At 39.3% G+C, this 13,189-nt stretch overlaps 1 pseudogene; it reads right to left on the reverse strand.

Moving 5' to 3' along the window:
• Positions 1 to 1,183: 1,183 nt before the first annotated feature.
• Positions 1,184 to 1,906, reverse strand: LOC138891746 (uncharacterized; annotated as a pseudogene).
• Between the last annotated feature and the right edge of the window lie 11,283 nt (positions 1,907 to 13,189).

Consider the following 13,189-nt stretch of genomic DNA (forward strand, 5'->3'; position numbering starts at 1 on the left):
CATCCCTTGGTAGTTCACATAACTTTGAGCGGTATAAACAGCCAAATTATGGACTTGCTCTTTGAAGTACTGGAAATTCTGGTCTCGATCTTGTAACTGCTGCTGGCGAGTGGTGGCTATCTCCCTTATGTGTCCCTCACGATCTAAGGCTGACTCCAACTGAGCCCTAAGTCTAGCCTGCTCGAGTCTCGCCTGAGCCATCTCCCTATCAAAATCTGCATGCTGGTATTCTCTATTGTACCTTCTCATTTCTTCCAACTGTGCATGGAGCTGAGCTTCTGCACGTACCCAATGGGCCTTCTCTCTCTCGAATTGAGCCCTCTCTTCTTCAAATTTTGTTACTTGGCAATCCTTACTTGATTCGGCCTTCTCATTTAGCTGTACGATCTTTTCCTTGGCTTTGTCCAATGCCTTTTCAGTCTTTGCCAAGAGGGAATCATAATCTTGCACCTTTTCCATCAGATTGGCAATGGTTCTCTGGTCTTTCCAACTTCTCACTGGCACTTCAGAGGCTTTCTTCATCTGTTGAAGTTGACCACAGAGGGCTTCATTTTTGTGGATCAGACTCTTCTTTTCCCCTTCGGCTTCTTGTTCTTGCAAGTCTTTCTCAAAATTGAGGTTTCTCAGCCTTTCTTCTAAGGCATGAATAGTTGTTTTGTATCCCTTTTCCCATTCACCCCAGGCCAACCGTTCTTGGATTTTATCATCAAAGGCTTGAACATGCGGTCTTTTTGTGGGCCTTTTGGGCTCTGGCACATCATCCACGCGAGACCTCTTCCCAAACCATATAGCATAACCCGGATCTACCTCACCTCTCGCAGGATCTGGCACCTGAGTATCATCTTTCAAGTAGCGACAACCATTCCAAATTTGCTGGATTAAAGCTTCGGGGAGTGGGGCTTCGGGGTGTAGCTCAATAACTTGCACACTCAAATCTTCATCTTTAGGTACTACTTGGTACCTTCCTAGCTGTCTTAGAACTCTGTGTGGCGCATACGGCTGGACACTTCTCAAACCCAACAACAGCAAATGACTTTTTAGGGCAGACATGTGTATCACCTCTCTTAGCGGGAGACATCTCAAAGTCCACTCAATTTGACTTGCATTTAAAGATCTTAGGTGGGATATCCAGGCTTCCACCCCTTCTGGAGAGTTGTAATCTTTTATTCTTTCTTCGTAACTATCAATGAAATTGTCCTTGCTCGGACCATAGCTCAATATTGCACCCTTTGAAGAATTTTGCCCCAGACTTGCACAAAGTTAACGCACGATAAATGTCTGATAGAATGATCGGGGCAAGAGTGTGATGTTCTTTGGTAGTGAGGACCTGTACAACCCTGGCTATGCGGGTATCAATTGTCCGCTCCTTGTTTGGGAAGACCATAATTCCCAGAAACGCCATTATGAAGGCGAAGCGACGATGAATATGCCATATGTCTTTGTTCTGCTTGTTGTTAAGGCCCTTTTCATGCATTTCAAACCCATTTGGCTGCCCGAACCTAGAGTATAGGAAGTAGAAAGAACAACATCCTTCGACTACGTTGGTCTTTCTAATTTGCTTACTGATGTTCAGAAGATCGAAGAATCGGTGTACAGAAAGAGCCCTCGGGAATATGAGCTCCTAGTTTCTCAAATCCCTGCCAAACCCGGAATATCCAGCTATCTCTTCTAAAGTGGGAGTTAGCTCAAAATCGGAGAAGCGAAAAACATTGTGAACAGGGTCCCAAAAAGTCACTAGTGCCTCAATCAAATCGTCCCGTGGTTTAATTTTCATAATATCTGTGAGGGCTCCCAGGTGCTTGGTGACCCATTTCTGACCATCTTCTCCTAAATCATACCACCACATCTGAAGCTGAAGTGGAGCCTAATCTACAACTATGAACGGTGTGTTCTGGACGGTGCTCATTTTGTACCTGTGGGTGGTTAAGGTTAGGGTTGACACTAGTCTCAAGAGACAGAACCAATGCACTCATTTTGCAAACAATCTTTTGTAAATAACTCAATTTTAAGAAAAATCAACTAAAATGGGGGCTATTTTTGCAATTGTGACCGAAGAAAGGGTGGCTATTTTTGCAACTATGGCCGCTTCTTACTTTCAAGGATAGCTTTAGGGCCGGGGGAAGGGCATTATGGTAAAAGTAATTCCCAATTGACAGACACGTCCGTTCTTGCGAGAACAGCCCTTCAACAATTTTGAAGATGTTCTAAGGCTATCCTAACAGGAACGATTTGGGATTAACCGAAGCTGGGTCTGCTTATTTGTTTTTTGATAAAAAAAAAATACTAGACACATTTCCTTTTTTTTTTATAGTTATTTTATAAAAATGGGGCCGAACCCTATGAAGGTTGCCTACGTATCTCACATCTGGTGAGAATCAGACCCGCGTAGTTCGTAAAAATTTCACGAATAGGATGACACTTTTTTTTTGAAAAATTCAGGTTTTTTTTTTTGGGTTAAATACTGAAATTTTCGAAAATCGGGTAAATTTTCTCCCTCATATTTTCTTCTTTCTGGTTTTCCCTCAATATTTTTATATTTTTATTTTATTTTAGAAACCGGTCAACATGCACAAGCCACATCAAACATAATGCACAAGTAGCACATAAGATGCATCAGGATGGTCTTGTAATTTCGGGTACACCTGTCCTAGACGGACCCAACCCCTATGTTGAGTCCCCAAAGTTAAATGCACATGATGCAAACAAACGTTCCTACTAGGGATCCGGCATGAGGCTATGTTATTCTAGGTTTAAATCCTAAGGGGAGTGTTTTAGACCTGGCTTACCCAAGCGGACAGCTCGAGCCGAGGTGGAGGTAATGTACCGGGAGCACGAAAGTCTACCCGGCCTAGTTACTGACCCAGCCTCGTTCTAATTGGTATGACTTCTAACAGAAAAGTGGGCCACGCGCACGTGTGCACCATAAATTCAAAAGACTCAGAAGGGAGGCGTAAGAAGACAATTTAATACAGTTCAAATAATATCAAATCGGTAAATAAGAGGTAATTAGTACATTAGGTCCAAAAATGCAGTAATAACATCAAATCAATAAAGCCAAGTATAGATCACATTACAAGCTCGAATTCTGAACCCTGAACAAAACGTTCTGAGTTCTTTTCCCCAGCAGAGTCGCCAGAGCTGTCACACCTCCTTTTTCCCGGAGGAATAGGAAAGAAAGGAGTTTTTTCAATTTAAGTAATATTATTCGAAATGGAATTATTTATTTAATCAGAGTCGCCACTTGGGATAATTTCTGGTGTCCCAAGTCACCGGTTTATTTGAAATCCCAAATCGAGGAAGTTTTGACTCCGAATTACGGTCCGCGAACACAGAAGACCGGGTAAGGAATTCTGTTAACCCGAGAGAAGGTGTGAGGCACTCTCGGATTCCGTGGTTTTAGCACGGTCGCTTTAATCATACCTGGCTTAATTAAATTATTTAATTACTCATTTTTAGAACCTATGTACATTTATCTTTTTACCGCTTTTAATTGCTTGATTATTTGTAATTATGAAATATTCTCGAAATGAGTCACACGTACGTGTACTCTTTTTGTTTGGCACGTCAAGAATTATGTCACGCGTACATGTACACAATTCACAACATTTAATTATTTAAGAAAGCTTGGCCAAAGTCGCGCGAACGCGTACCTTGATTTATTTTAAAAATCATAATTATGTCACGCGAACGTATACACAATCACGATGATAGATTAAGTCGCGCCTGAAGTATTTTCTATGAATATTCAATTTTTTTTAAAAAAAAAACAGAATAAGGCATCCAGCACATAACACCCAAACCATTTAAAGAAGATGAAAAGTAAAGTAAAATACTAGTAGAATAGGGAAATGTGAAAATTTAGAACAAACGCATCTTGACAAAGAACTCCTAAAGCCCGAATTTTTAAATTTTAAAAAATCAGAAAAATTCCATGATCCTATCTTCCTTTGAACAAAAGTATTTGTGTCTTAAGTCACTTTAACATGGATTTTTCCTCCTCTAAATTATCTTAGATCAACAACGAACAGTCAAAGATTCATGACTAAATTATTTATCGAACTAGCTTCTCTATAAAACTAAACCACCAAATTAATGAAGAAACTTACCAAAGTAGAAGCACTATTATTCCTTTGGGTAAAAATAAAAACATGTTCTTGCTTAAAAAAAAAATTTTAACAAATAAAGGTGACAAACTTATTTATTCCAATTCTATAATTGTAGTAACTACATGATTAAACTCAAAAGATCAAAAGATTAACGTGCATCATATCCAAAATATTTAAAATAGATATGCATCAAAACAAAAATGGGTCTTTAATGTGATCTATTTGATAAAGTTAACACTTCCGATAGAATTTCTCAATACCAAAAAAAATGGCAGAAAGCTTAAAACAAATATACTTGCCTTTTCAACAACTCCACCAAAGTTCTGTTCCCTCCAAAGATTTTATATATATACAACAAAACCTTATGCTTTCTTTAATAAAGAAATAATGCCAATATCTCATAAAACCAACTACAAATTAATGATATTATAAACTCAAAGCAGGCACACATAAAAAGTAAAATACTCGAATCGTAGAGAAATGGAAAAGGGTAATGAAAGAGAGAAAGAAACGGACCTTAAGCGATGAAAACTTTCAAATATATATAGATAAGAAAATTTCAAATAAATTGTCTCGTACAGTAGAGGAGATTAAACCCAATACAAAATAGAGAATCGGAACTGAAGCTAAGGAACAGAACTCTGACAACCTCGAACTCGGAACCGCGAACGAAATCCCGAACTCCGTCTTCAAACTAAATAACTTCAAGTACACTGTTTTCCAAATGAATCTTTTTATAAAAGAACAATGCCTTTGTTTTAGTTCTGATTTTTGCTGTCCGATTGCACTCTTTTTACTTTGCTCCCCTTCTTTTTCTTTCTTCTGTCTTCCCCCCTTCTATAATGGGATTGTGTCTTATATCTATTGTGTGTGTGTGCAGATGATGGAGATCATGGGATGTGGTGAGGATGCGAGGGGTTACGTGAGAAGTGAGGGGTGTAGGGTGAGAGTAGATCATGGGGTTAGTTAGACTAAAAATGGGGATTATGGGATTGTTTATCTTTATTAAATCAGATTTTTACGTTTGTTTTATTTAGTTTATTTTTGTTTTATATTTTATTTTAAAAGATAAATTAATTTATAAAGATAAGAAGAGTAACCAACATTTCATGTAAGATAGGAAAATTAAATATTTACATGTACTTTAAGTGATACTAAGAAAAATTCCATAGCTTACTTATTAAAATAGAAACCAAATATATATATATTTGAATTTTTTTTTAATTTTATTTTAGAAATAAAATTTATACTCTAAGAATGTGGTTATATTTTGTAGTTTTTTTTTAGTATAACCTATTAAGAGTAAGATAAAAGTTTAAAATATTAAAATTAGACCTAAAAGAAATATTTACACTAAAATAGTATAGAGTTTGGGTGCGGTCAAAAATTAGGTGTTCACAATACTTGGCACATCATGAGAAAATTATCCCAGACTTGGGAGAGACATATTTCATCAAAGCACTCAGGCTAAGTGTCCCATTATAGTTACTACACCACCCACACGACTAGTTAGGGGTGGAGGACAGGCGGGTAGAAGGCGTCCTATAGGTGGAGGCACAGCTGTTGATATATTTGTTTTATGGTATGGTGGAGGTCGCTGCATCAGATGGTGTTGTTACAAGTACGACCTCGATTTAAGATAAAGGAATAATTTTCTTAACTTGATTCGGTTCTGAGTATCGAGACGAGTCCTCCTATTGTGCTCCACTTATGAGTGAGCTTCGTAATTTTATAATCTACATGTGTTTACTCCTGTTGGGAGATTCTATGGAGATAACTACGCCTATCATTCCATGTTGGTCACTAATAAGAGCTGCGAGGCTAAATGTGGCTTTCCATTACTCATTTCGGTAAGTTTTGACGTAATTTCCAGATAATTAATTATAAATTATGAATTATATGCCCTACCGATATGGGGTTTATTATGTGTTGTGATTTGGTGTAACCGAAATTATTTAAAAGGGAAAAATAGAAATTTCTGATTGGCACGATGTGCATATTACTTGTGATTCAGAACTGAGGATGAGATCCTCGCATTTTAATATAAATTGATATGTTTAAACCGGGCTACGAGCTGCGGTGGAAGTTATATAAGGACGAGATCCTTGTGAGGAAAATTCTTGTGTTTAAGTTCTCCCTTATGAAATTTAATTTGTACTATAGCAATAATAGGGAGTCATGCTTGTTAGGCTTATTTGAAAATTCTTGTATGAAATTCTCTATGCATACTTGCCAAATTCGTGTTGTAATTATTGAGTTTCAACCTACGAGGTAGGTGCCCACCCAGGTGGTGTTAAATGTAACTCGTTAATTCGGGTAAATAATTATGAGGTCTTCATGCCTCGCATCTCGTTATCAGTATTGTGAAGGTTTGAAACGAGAATTTTGTTAACATGAAATTAATTGACGATTCTCTAATTGATTATGAACAACTATTATTGATACATTTTGGCGGCACCCGTATGAAATGAATATCGGGAACTGTGTGCCTCTTCAAGAATTAATTCACGTAGCCCATCAACATTAGGCACACAAATACGACCATGCATTCGCAGAACTCTATCTTCCCCCACAACAACCTGTTGGGCATCCCCGTGTCGTACCGTGTCCTTAAGGACAAGTAAATGAGGATCATCATACTGCCGCTCTATGATATAAAGAAGACCGAGAGACTGTGCAAGCTAGAACCCGACTGGGTTCTGAAACATCTAACCTCACGAATTGATTAGCCAAAGTCTGAACATATGCCGCTAACGGTCTCTCACCCACCGGAATATACGCAAGACTGCCCATACTCACAGCCTTTCTAATCAAAGCATCGACCACCACATTGGCTTTTTCGGGGTGATACAAAATAGTGATATCATAGTCCTTCAACAGCTCCAACCATCTTCTCTGCCTCAAATTGAGATCTTTCTGTTTGAACAGATACTGAAGGCTATGATGATCAGTAAATACCTCACACGAGATACCGTAAAGGTAATGCCTCCAAATCTTCAGCGCGTGAACAATGGCTGCCAATTCTAAGTCATGAATATGATAATTCTTCTCGTGAACTTTCAACTTCCGCGACGCATATGCAATCACCCTGCCATCTTGCATCAATGCTGCACCAAGTCCAACGCGAGATGCATCACAATACACCGTATAAGACCCTGAACCTGGGGGTAATACCAACACTGGCGCCGTAGTCAAAGCAGTCTTGAGCTTCTGAAAGGTCAACTCACACTCGTCTGACCATCCGAATAGAACACTTTTTTGGGTCAGTCTGATCAATGGGCTTGCTATAGATGAAAATCCTTCCACGAACCGGTGATAATAACCTGCCAAACCCAGGAAACTCCGTATCTCTGTAACTGAAGTAGGTCTAGGCCAATTCTAAACAGCCTCAATTTTCTTAGAATCTACTTTTATGCCTTCTGCCGATACAACATGCCCCAAAAAGGCTACTGAGTCTAACCAAAATTCACATTTTGAAAATTTGGCATATAACTGATTATTCTTCAAAGTCTGAAGCACACTCCAAAGATGTTGCTCATGCTCCTCTCGACTGCTGGAGTAAATCAAGATATCATCAATGAATACAACCACAAAATAATCCAAATACGGCTTGAACACCCAATTCATCAAATCCATAAAAGTTGTTGGAGCATTTTTCAACCCAAATGACATCACTAGGAATTCGTAATGCCCATACCTAGTCCGAAAAGCTGTCTTAGGGACATCAGATGCTCTAATATTCAATTGATGGTAACCGAACCTCAAGTCGATCTTTGAAAACACCTTGGCACCCTGAAGCTGATCGAATAAGTCATCAATTCTTGGACGTGGATACTTGTTCTTGATGGTAGCCTTATTCAACTGCCGAGCGCCCGGAGCCAAATCAATACAAAAGTCTATATCTCTGTCGGGTGGCATCCCCGGTACATCTGCAGGAAATACTTCTGGAAATTCACGAACAACTGGTACTGAGTCCATAGAAGGAACATCCACACTGGAATCGCGAATATAAGACAAATAGGCTAGACACCCTTTCTCGACATACGTCGAGCCTTTATATAAGAAATAACCCTACTGGTAGAATGATCATGAGTTCCTTTCCACTCTAATCGAGGTAACCCCGGCATGGCTAGGGTCACCGTCTTGACATAACAATCCAATATAGCATGATAAGTTGACAGCCAATCCATACGCAAAAATGACATCAAAATCTACCATATCAAGAAGTAGAATATCCACACTAGTCTCAAAACTCCCAATAGTAAACACAAATGAACGATAGACATGATCTACCACGATAGAATCTCCCACCGGAGTGGACACACACAGAGGAGCACTTAGACAATTACGAGGCATCACCAGATATGAAGCAAAATAAGAGGACACATAGGAATAAGTAGATCTTGGATCAAATAGAACTGAAGCATCTCTATGGCAAACTGGAACAATACCTGTAATCACCGCATCGGATGACTCGGCCTCAGGCCTAGCTAGAAAAGCATAAAATCGGAATTGAGCCCTACCACTCTGAACTGTGTCCCTGGGACGGTCTCTAACTGGCTGGCCTCCACCTCTAACGGCCTGACCTCCACCTCTAATGGTCTGACCTCTACCTCTAGCTACCTGACCCCTACCTCTAGCTGGCTGAGCAGGCGGTGAAGCAACCGGTGCTGGAATCATAGCACGAGAACCATGCTGTTGCATGCTGCCCTAAGACCTGGGGCAGAATCTAGCAATGTGCCTCGAATCACTACAAGTATAATAAGACCTCGGCTGTTGTGGCTACTGACCCCGAAATTATCCATGTCGACCGGAGTAACCACCTTGGAAACCCTAGATTGGAGGTGCACTTTAGGATGCCTGGAGCGCTAAATGAAATGGCTTGGGAGGATGACCCCTACCAAAGTTACCCCTGCCTCGAGACGAGGAACCACTGAACACACCGAATTGTCGATGCCTCTTATCATACCCCTGCCCTCTTTCCTGTGTAAGAACCATCTCGATCCTCCTAGCTACATTAGCAGATGCCTGAAAAGAAATCTTACTTCCGGTCTCCTTGGCCATTTGAAGCCTGATAGGGTGAGTAAGTCCCTCAATAAACCTCCTCACTCTCTCTCCCTCAATAGGAAGTAAAAGGAGAGCATGACGGGCTAGATCCACAAAACGGGTCTCGTACTGAGTAACAGTCATACTGCCCTGCTGGAGACGCTCAAACTGCTAGTGGAAATCCTCTCTCAATGTGATAGGGAGGAACTTCTCTATAAATAGCCGTGAGAATTGCTCCCAAGTCAGCGTAGGTGGCCCAGTTGGTCTGGTCAACATAAAATCTCTCCACCACCTCTTAGCGGAACCCGTCATCTGAAATACAGCAAAATCGACCACATTGGTCTCAACTATACCCATGTTCCGCAGCACCTCATGGCAGTGGTCAAGATAATCTTGTGGGTCCTCAAAAGGTGTACCACTGAAGTGAACTAGAAAGAGTTTAGTAAATTTATCCAGTCTCAATAAGGCCTCAGAAGACATGGCGGCCCTATCACCACCCTGTGCCGCAACAACTGGCTGAACTACCCCAACTGGCGGGGTTGTTGGAGCCTGATACTAGGGAGCCATCTGCTCCGGAGCGGGAGTAGTGGGAGTTTGTGCTTCTCCCCCAGCCTGTGAGACAGTTGGTGCTTCTAGAAATGTACCATTCTGGGCCACACCCTCCATAAGGCTCACCAAATGAACTAAGGCAACCTGAAGCACTAGAGTAGCTATGAATCCTTCCGGGACCTGAACTGGTCCAACTGGTACAGTCTGAACTGGAACCTCCTCTTGAAGATCCACTTGAGGTTCTACAACAGGTGTTGCTGCTCGAGCTCTAGAATGAGTTCTACCTCTACCTCTACCTCGACCTCGATCTCTACCCCTAGTCATAGGTTCCACCGGGGGCTCTGGTCCCTGTCCATCGGTAGATGTATTACGTGTTCTCACCGTCTGCGAGAGAATAAGAATAGAATGGTTCAATCATCGATGATAGAATAAGATCGCACGCCAGATTAAGAAAGAAGTGATATTGTTCCTAAACTTCAAAGCCTCTGAAAGATAAATTTGGGAGGGAACATGTGAAGGGGGTTGATATAATAATTTCAGCAGGAGAATCATCACTTAGCAGCCAAATAATTCCTCAACAATAAAATGAGCAACTGATGATATGAAAATGGCACGGCACCACCCTTCGTGCTTTTACTCTCATTTGGCACGACATCACCCTTCGTACTTTTATACTCTCTGAAAATGACACGGCATCACCCTTCGTGCTTTTACACTCACAAATGGTATGGAAACACCCTTCGTGCTTTTACACTCTTCCTTACCATGAAAATAATATTATAAATAATAAAAATGGCACGATATCACCCTTCATTTTTTTACATTCTTCCTTACCATGAAAACAATAATATAAATTTGGAAGAGTATTTAAATGCGGGAATATGCACTTATCAATCAATTCAACATCAGAATATAGACTTCATCTTCCAAAATATTCAATAATAATTAAATAAATAACAATTTCACGAATAATAATCAAATAATCAATAATAAACTTAAGCAGGGATATCTTAATTAAATAGGCAATTGTTCACAATAAACAAATTCCACCTGCATGCTTTGACTCAACCATAACGCATAAGTACTCGTCACCTCACATATACGTTGTACCCGTACATTAAATCACGTAGCACATAGACAAATAAGTCCTACTCTCTCAAGTCAAGGTTAACCACGACACTTACCTCGCTTTGCAACCAAATTCAAGAATCCAATAAACCTTTTCCTCGCGAATTCGTGTCCGAAATCCTTAATTCTACTCATAAACAATTAATATACTCAATATAAATCGTAGGAATTCATTTCATATGAATTTACTAATTTTTCGGATTAAAATTTGAAATTCATCTCAAAAATCAACAGTGGAGCCCACATCTCGAATCTCGAAAAAACTTACGAAATCTGAACACCTTACCGAGACAAGTCCAACCATACAAAAATTACCAAATTCCGATGTCAAATGGACTTCCAAATCTTAATTTTTCGTTTTTGGAAAGTTTTACAAAAATTTCAAATTCTTCCATCTAAATCCGAAATAAATGATGAATATAGACATGGATTTATGAAATGTAATCACTTTTGGTTATAGAACACTTACCCAGTTCAAAGTCGTGAAAACCCCCTTTGAAATCGCATAAATCCGTGCTTGAAATGTCTAAAAATGAGAAAATCTTGGACTCTTCGATTTATACATTGCCCAGGGATTTTTGCTTCTACGGTGGATTTGACCGTGCCTGCGGTCTCGCATCTGCGGAAGCAAATGCGCATTTGTGCTACCTTTCGCTTCTGCGATCGAAGGGTCCGCTTCTGCGAACGCGCGAGTGCGTTCGAGGTCCTGCACCTGCGGCTCTTTGCCCAGCTTTCCTAGGCCGCTTCTACGAGGGATTTCTCGCTTCTGCGAAGCCGCTTCTGCGGCCAAGGCTTCGCAGAAGCGACGGCACCAGAAGCAGCAAAATTCCAGATTTTGCTTAAGTCTAATTTTTGTTCCGATTTCAATTCGAATCATACTCGGGGTACTCAGGACCCCGTCCGAATATACCAACAAGTCCCATAACATAATACGGACTTACTCGGGGTTTCATATCAAGTCAAACAGCGCTGAAATTACAATTCACTTCTCGATTCGAACTTTTGAGTTTTAAACTTTTCGATTTACAAAACTTGTGCCGAAACATGTTAAATAAATCTGGAATGACTTCAAATTTGGCACACAAGTCATAAATGACATAACAGAGCTATTCTAATTTCCAGAATGGGATTCCGACCTCGATATCAAAAAGTCAACTCCGTGGTCAAACTTGAAAATCTTTAGCCTTTAAATTTTTAATTTCCGTTAAGTGGCCATAACTTGAGTTAGGGACCTCCAATTTAAATTCCGGGCATACGCCCAAGTCCCAAATCACGAGGCAAACCTACTGGAACTGTCAAAATACTGATCCAGGTCTATTTACTAAAAATGTTGACCAAAGTCAACTTAATTGAGTTTTAAGACTCTATTTCACATTTTAATCAATTTTTCACATAAAAACTTTCCGAAACATTAAACAGACTATGCACGCAAGTCGAGTAACGATAAATAGTGCTATTTGAGGTCTCATAACACATAAAAAATTATTAAATTTAAAGATAACCTTTTGGGTCATCACACTTGTTCACGAATCAAACGAGCTCTAAGAGTATACGAGTATAGGTAGAGGACTGTTAAAGCCTTCAACATCTTAGTTCTCACCTGATGAAAAATCAAAATAAAAAAAAATAGCAATCATTAGACGGCAACTCCAACTCTGGCTCTGCTCCTGAAAGTTATTATACAGTGAGACCTCTCTATAACAACATCACTATATAACAGTTGTTCACTATAAAAGAATAGTTTTTATGGAACCAATTGTTATGTTATGTTATACTCCCTTTGTTTCAATTTAAATGACACACTTTTCTTATTAGTCCGTTCTTAAAAAATAACATATTTCTATGGATGTGTTTGGTATGAAGGAAAATATATTTCGAAAAATATTTTCCAATTTTTCCATGTTTGGTTGGCTTAAATGTTTTGAAAAATATTTTCTTTATGAACTCATTTTTCTCAAACTGGAGAAAAATATTTTCTCTATCACAAGAAGGGAAAATATTTTACAAAACTCTTTTTAACCTTCCCAACCCTCTTTCTCATCCCCACCCACCCACCTACCCACCAGGTCATCCCTCCCCCACCCTCGCCCCAACCCCTACCCCGCCACTAACCCCACCCTAAATAGAAATATTATTAATAGTATTTTCTTTTTATGTAATAGATAGAGTACTTTCTTTTTAAATAGGTTTTTTTTCCTATTTTAACCAAAAAAAAAGTACTTTCTTTTCATGATGTAAAAAAAATATTTTCTTTCATTTCAACAAAATGATGTACTAAAAAATATTTTCTTTCATTTCAACAAATATAAAATCTCATGATGTATAAAAAATATTTTCTTTTATTTTAACAAAAAAAGTAT

This window comes from Nicotiana tomentosiformis, chromosome 5 (assembly GCF_000390325.3).
Source record: "Nicotiana tomentosiformis chromosome 5, ASM39032v3, whole genome shotgun sequence".
NCBI lineage: Eukaryota > Viridiplantae > Streptophyta > Magnoliopsida > Solanales > Solanaceae > Nicotiana > Nicotiana tomentosiformis.